The following is a 7571-nucleotide window of genomic DNA, read 5'->3' on the forward strand; positions in this document are numbered from 1 at the left end:
TATTTTCTAATTTCTTTTATGAGTTCTTCAACCCATGAATTATTTAGAAGTGCATTTTGAAATTTTCAATTGCATGGAGTAGTCTTTCTATTTATGTTGTCTTTCGATTATTGATTTCCCTTTTTTTTTTTTGAAGGTTGCTAAGGTTTGTGGGATCTTAGTTCCCCAACTAAGAATTGGGCCCCCTGCAATGGAAGTGAGGCATTCTAACCACTGGATGGCCAGGGAATTCCCAATTGATTTCTAACTGAATTATATTGTTGTCAGATAATGAAGTCTGAATGGCTTTTTTGAACTGGCGGAGACTTGCCTTATGGTCCGATATGTGGTCACTTTTGTAAATGTGTGACTGAAAGCAATAGTGTGTTCTCCAATAGTCAACTGGAGTATTCAAAATATTCAATTAGATTAAACCTGTCAATTGTATTATTCAAACCTTCTACATCTTTACTGAATTTTTTATCTGCTTAAACTACCAATGCTGTGTGCTGTGCTTAGTCACTCAGTTGTGTCCAACTCTTTGTGACCCCATTGACTGTAGCCCACCAGGCTCCTGTGTCCATGGGATTTCCCAGGCAAGAATACTGGAGTGGGTTGCCATTGCCTACTCCACACCTACCAATACTAGAGGGAAGTAATTTGAATCTCCCTTTACACTGATGGACTTGTCTATTTATCCCTCTATTTTCTACTTTATGATTTTCAGTTCAGTTCAGTCACTCAGTTAAGTCTGATTCTTTGCGGCCCCACGGACTGCAGCACGCCAGGCTTCCCTGTCCATCACCAACTCCCAGAGCCTACTCAAGCTCATGTCCATCATGTTGGTGATGCCATCCAACCATCTCATCTTCTGTCATTCCCTTCTCCTCCTGACTTCAATATTTCCCAGCATCAGGGTCTTTTCCAATGAGTCAGTTCTTCACATCAGGTGGCCAAAGAATTGGGGTTTCAGCATTTTGAAGCTATATTATTATGTGCATACAACTGTAGAATGGTTGTAGTCTTGATAAATTGAGGTAGGCATGTGTCCATCTCTCTCAGCAGGGTGGATTATCCAAGGATGTCACCTTTGCAGCACCCTTGACTTCTTGCAAGGGGCAGGTGATCATCTCTGATCCAGTCTCCTACCTTATGAGACCCCAGGTTTTGTCTTGTTCCTTTTTCAATTTGTGCCTTTTGGGGATTTTTCTTTTCTTGCCAGCTCAGCCTTGCACTGAAAATAACATACACACAGACATATAATCCACCCTAGTGCTGGAAATAAAAGTCTGTGTTGGACTTCCCTGGTGGTCCAATGATTAAGAATCCATCTGCCAATGCAGGGGACATGGGTTTGATCCCTGGTCCAGGAAGATTCCACATCCCGTGGTGCAACTGAGCCTGGGCACCACAACTCCCGAGCCCTCACACCCTAAAGCCAGTGCTCTGCAACAAGAGAAGCCACTGCACTGAGAAGCCCACACACCAAGAGTAGCCCCCAGTCGCTGCAACTCGAGAAGGTCCACGTGCAGCAACGAAGGGCCAGCACAGACAAAAATTTTAAATAAATAAACAGATAAAATTTTTAAAAGGTCTATGTTATCCCTTTACTTGAAATTTTATGTAATATTCAAAATAGTTCTATGAAATCCTATCACTGATTTTCAAGACCAGAAAACAGGCTCAGGGATTTCTAACAGTTTCAGATCTTAGCTCTGACATTACCAGTTCTGCGACCTTGAGTAAATCAGTCACTCAAGAGAACACTGAGCTCAGAGAGCACAGCAAAGAGGTCTGCCTTGCAGGGCTGCTGTTCAGTTCTGAATGGCACACGGAAAGCGCCTGGCCCTGCATCTGCCATCGTGCTGGTGCTCGGAAGACATCGTGACCGTGACCGCTGCAGTCTATGAGGAAGGGACAAGTGCCTGGTGCTTATCCTCCCCTCCTCACTGCAGGGGCTGACAAAGATAGCTCAGTGTCTGCCTGACAGCTGCCTTTGTTGCTGTTTAGTTGCTCAGTCGAGTCTGACTCTTCGCAACCCCATGGACTGTAGCCCGCCAGGCTCCTCCATCCATTGGATTTCCCAGGCAAGAATATTGGAATGGGTTGTCACTTCCTCCTCCAGGGGATCTTCCTGACCCAGGGATTGAACCCCAGTCTGCATTGGCAGGCAGATTCTCTATCACTGAGCCACAGTTGTTGCCTGGTGGATCCTAGAAGACCCAGATCCCTGATCCCACCTTCCCCCAAGATTCTGAATCTGAGTGACAGCCAGTTTTGAACACAACAAGAGGGATAGAGCAGCCCATCCTTAGTTAGACAACGAGCAACTTGTTTTTATTTACTTGAACTTTTTGAAGATGTAATAAATGCATATGGTTTAAAAATCAAAATAGTATAGGAAGAAATGCATTGAGGGCTTCCCTGGTGGCTCGGTGGTAAAGAATCTGCCTGCTGATGCTGGAGACACGGGTTAAATTCCCTGGTCTGGGAAGATCCTACATACTGCAGAGCAACCAAGCCCATGCGCCACAATTATTGAACCTGTGCTCTGGAGCTGGTGTTCTCCAACAAGAGAAGCCACCACAATGAGAAGACCGCACACCCCAAGGAAAAATAGGCCCCACTCGCCAGAACTAGAGAAAAGCCGACGCAGCAACAAAGACCCAGTACAGTCAAAAATAAATAAAATAAAAATTAAAAATTAAAGAGAAAGAAATGGATTGAAAAGTTCTGCTCCCACCTCTGCCTTATCCACTCTGTTTCCACAGAACCTTACAGGTCACAACTTTTATTATGTTCCCTATGTAAATTCAAGCAAATGTAAACATTTATTCTTCTTCACACCTCCCTTTCTTATACAAAAGTTAGCATACTATATATACTTTTCTGCACCATATTTTTGCTTCAAAATATATCCTGGAGATCTTTCCATATCAGTACCTGGCATTCTCATTTTCTTTTTTTTTTTTATAGTGGCATAGTTTCCTGTCACGGGGATATACCTTTATACATTTATTTAACCCTATAGTAGCCACATGTGGCTATTTACACTGAACTTAATTGCAGTGAAGTGAAATTTGATATTCATTTCTGGGAATTCCCTGGTGGTCCAGTGGTTAGGACTCCAAGCTTTCACACTGGAGGGTACAAGTTCAATCCCTGGTCCCTGGCTTTTGAACCAAGATCCTACAAGCTGTCGGTGCTGTGGGGTGGGGTAGAGGGGGGAGAGAACAGTGGAATTTCTTTTCTTTTTTAAATTTAAATTTAATTTACTTGATTTTGCAATTTATTGTCTCAGTTGCACATTTCAAATGCTTAGTGGTGACATGTAGTTAGTAGCTACTGTATTGGACAGCACAGAGACATTTCTACCATCATAGAAAGTTCTATTGGATTGCTGGTTTAACTGATTCTCAGTTGCTGAACACCTGGCTTATTTCCTTTAGGCAGCTCAGGGATGATGAGGCCCATCCCTGGGATACAAGAGAGCTGAGTGAGAGCTGCCTAGGAAATGCTTCAATATCAGATCTTAAAATCTGGGAGGTGCTTGTAAGAGGAAAGCTTTTGCTTTTTGGCCAAGTTGCCTGGCTTTTGGGATCTTAGTTCCCCAACCAGGGATTGAACCCATGCCCCCTGCAATGGAAGCACAGACTCTTAACCACTGGACTGCCAGGGAATTCTCAAGAGGACAGCTTTTGGGTTTGAGGCAGAGGCTTGACCAGGGCCTGGAAACAAGAGTGACCCTTAAGGACAGGGTTCATGCTTAACCCTAACCCTCTACTCCCCTCTCCAGGTCTACCAAAATGCAGTCCTATTTTCTTTCATTTAATATTTAAGTCCTGTGCTGGGGAGACCGGGCCAGAAAAGACAGTCTCTGCCTTAAAAAGTGAGAAAGATCATCCATCACCTGCCTTGTCACAAAGACTTTCAAAGAGACTTCATCAAAAACCAAAAGGCTGGGACTTCCCTGATGGTCCAGTGGCTAAGAGTCCATGGTCCCAGTGTATGGGGCCCAGGTTTGATCCCTGGTCAGGGAACTAGAACCCACATGCTGCAGCTCAGTGTTCTCATGCCACAGCTAAAGGTACCATGTACTGCAACCAAGGCCTGGTGCAGTCAAATTAACAAATATTAAAAAAACACAAAACTAACCCCAAGGCCTGAAAATATCCTGTTCGTTAGGATGGTTGAAACAGGTGATCTCATTCATTGTTGGAGGTTGCAAACTGATGCAGACTTTTTGAAAGGCAATTTCAAATCTATCCAAATTTCAGTGAAAATCGATCTGACATTTAAAAGCATATAACCTTTGACCCTGCAATGTCATATTTATAGATGTGTCTTACAGATACACACATAAGTGCAAATAAATATATGCACCAAAGATATTTACCTATAGGCACCACTGTTCATAGTAACAAAAGGCTGACACAATCTATTTACCCCACTAGGAAGAGAATAGTGAAATAAATTGTGACACATTCTATGTGCCGAAAGCCTGTGTAGCTTTAGTGGAGGCAGAAATAATTAAGTAGTTATTTTTATAATAATAATTAAATAATTTAAATAATTATTATTATTTAAAAAATACTTTTATTTGTTCATTTTTGGCTGTGGCAGGTATTTGTTGCTGCAGGTGCATTTTCTCCAGTTGCTAGGAGTGGGGGCTACTATCTTATCGGAGAGCACGGGCGGGATCTAGGGTATGCGGGGGTCGGTAGTTGGGCACATGGATTCAGTAGTTGGGGCTCCCAGGCTCTAGAGGGCAGGCTCTGCTGTTGTGGTGAGCTTGGGCTTAGTTGCATGTGGATGAGGGATCCTCCTGGACCAGGGATCGAACCCGTGTCTCGTGTGTTGGCAGGCGCATTCTTTACCACTGAATCAGGAGGGAAGCCCCAGAGGCAGAAATATTATTAAGGGAAAATAACAAGGTGTCAAACAGTGTGGAGTGTGTGCTATCACACACACACACACACACACACACACACACACACACGCATCGCTTGTAAATATCCAAAGTATCTCTGGAAAGATACATTAAAATTGCTTTTCTGTTAAACTGTGCACATGTATTACCTTAGAAAAAATGAGGCACCAACTGAGTGAGCAGGGATGGGGAGGGAGGAGATTCCTGGGGAAACCTGCTCAGTCACCTGAGCTCCAAGTGTGCTCCAAGACGGCACAGTCATTCCATCGGAGGTGACAAGGCGACAATAATTTAGAAATGTCATCCACGCCGTGACTCCATCTCCATCACCACTGGAGGCCTCACGCAGTCTTGGCTGTCATACCTCCTGTGCCCAGCAGGGGGAAGCACAGACCCACCAAAGCATTGGTCCTAAACTTCAAGCATCCTTTCTAGGATTTCCTCCTCTGTGGACCACATAGGAAAGATACTTCCTGCCAAGCAAACCAAATCTATTAGGTAACAATTGATTAAAATTCCATTCCTTTTTTTTTTTTTTTTTGGCACCTTACAGTTCTGATCAGCATGAGAGAGAGATAATGGAAGTTTGTTGGGCTGATCATTTTCCACACCAGAGGTCCTGCTTAGCTCAGGCTTATTTCCATTAGGCCTTGGGTGGGCAGTGGTTGACAATGACCTGACCACTCCTAGGGATTGAGAGTGCAGGCTGGCAACTATTACATTAGAGGCTCCCCACCCTGATGGGATTTCCAGCTATGGGAAACAGCTCCCACAAGCCACTCTCCCAGATGTGTTGAGAGTGTGTCCCTTCCTTGCCAGGCTGTGAGCAGCCTGAAGACAGACTCTTCCCATCAGCCTCAGAACCTTCAGGAGTGAGCATGGTCCCGGGCTCAGAGCTCGTGCTAAGTAAAGGCTTGTTAAATGGAAAGAGAGCCATTGAAGAGATCGGGGACTATATTCTTTACATAGAAAGAGAGACAGAGAGAAAGAAAGAGAGGAAGGAAGGAAGAATAAAAGAAAAAGAGAGGTCTTAGACAATCTCAAGGGCATGGACCCAAGGGCAAGACTGTGGTTTGCTCTAGACTGGAGCGGAGGGCAGTGGGCATACAGTGTCACCTTCTTAACACGCCCAAGGAGTATCTTGCTTTGCCTGACCTTATGGGTCCCTGGCTGGGACATGAAATAGGTGATCACATCTCTCACCCACCAGAGGTGCTTGTGACCTTGGCAGAAGAAAGGTTTAAATCGAGTCAGCTTGGGGGAAGGGGCTGGCTCATTCCAGGGCCTTCCTTAAGATGATACATTTCCCAGCTTAAACTTCAGTGGTTCTGAATCTGAGAAGGAGGGCAGAAGGAAGAAAAAGCTATAGGGGAGGGGACATATATGGCTCCTGCTTGGCCTTGACATATATGGCTCCTGAAAAGCCAGGGTTCATTAGTGGGTCCTCGGTCCTCAATGCCTTGACAGCGCAAGGAAGGACCAACTGAGGATCCCCACAAATTAGGTGGGGAGCAGGAGGAACCCCTGAAAGAGAAAAGCCTCACATTCAGGCTGGAGATTGTGCCCAGACCTGGGGTTCTACCCTCCACCTCCGAATACTCTCTCATCCTCTGGTCCATTCTGAATGAGAGGGCCGGTAGGAGGCCAGGCCAAGGCACTGGAGATTTTGCAGGTGGACAGAAGGGAGGCCTGTTTCTTCTCTTTAGTAACTGTGGGTCCTTGGGCAAGTCACACTAAGCCTCAATTTCCCCCTCTAAAATGAGGATATCAATACCTACCTTCCCTGGTCATTGTTAGGATGACGGAAAGAAGACCTCTGGAAGTACTGCTGTAATTGCCAGACTTCAGAGACTCTCATTCGCCAAGGTAAGCGAGAGGACACTTTAGTTAGATCCCTGGAGGTGACAGCGTCAAGATTTTTTCCCCCTCTCTGCAGTGCCTGCTTCTTTCCCAGCGTGGATGCTGGCCTTAATCCTCCTGTTCCCCAACCCTGCGCCTCTCCTTGAGACCGCCTTGATGGTGTCCAGACTCTGTCAGCCTGCCTTTTTCCATGGGCACCTCCATTCTAAAAGCCCTGAGGATGATGGCATGGGCGCAGAGTCGGTGCAGAGTAGAACAGGTCGTGGGGGTCTCCACTGGTCTGGATCTGCGCCCCCCACCCCTGCTTTGGGTTCTTATTTGCAGATGGTTCCCTCTAGTCTTCAGCTCGGTCCTGGGCTAAACAGAGAAGAAGAGAAACAAGGGGTGGGGGGCCTGGAAGGGGGTTCCCACCTTCTTCGGCGGGAACCAGAGAGAAGGACGCAGCCCTTGCGCCCCAGCACCGCCGCGTCATGGGTTTCGAAGCCGCCCTAGTAGGTGCTGGCGGTCCTCAACTCCGAGGATTGCCCCCCTCGTCCCCCGGGCTGTGCCCCCCTTCACCCAGACCCCGCAGGTACCCCCGGTTCCGAGCTAGCAGGAGCCTGCGGTTCTAGGACCCGGAGGCGCCGCCGAGCGCGCAGCCGCCTCTGCCTCGCTTCTGTCGCTCCCGCTCCGGCAGGTGAAGAGGCGCCCGCCGCCCCCTCTGCGGCAGGTGAAGCGGGTCGGTAGCCCCCTCTCTGCAGCGCGATGGCTGCGGCGGACCCCCGGCCGGCGCCGGGCGCCCGCCCCCTCCCTCCAGCCCGCC

The 7571-nt window shown here is 47.0% G+C and overlaps 1 long non-coding RNA gene across 1 annotated transcript; it reads right to left on the reverse strand.

Moving 5' to 3' along the window:
• Positions 1 to 2289: 2289 nt before the first annotated feature.
• Positions 2290 to 7535, reverse strand: LOC129544509 (uncharacterized). Its single transcript, XR_008683467.2, has 4 exons — positions 7345 to 7535; positions 6688 to 7126; positions 5059 to 5382; positions 2290 to 4858 (listed from the first exon to the last, which is right to left on the reverse strand). It is a non-coding gene; the product is annotated as an uncharacterized LOC129544509 (long non-coding RNA).
• Positions 7536 to 7571: the final 36 nt, after the last annotated feature.

This window comes from Moschus berezovskii, chromosome 20 (assembly GCF_049115385.1).
Source record: "Moschus berezovskii isolate FMDL1 chromosome 20, NW_MosBer_1.0, whole genome shotgun sequence".
Lineage (NCBI taxonomy): Eukaryota > Metazoa > Chordata > Mammalia > Artiodactyla > Moschidae > Moschus > Moschus berezovskii.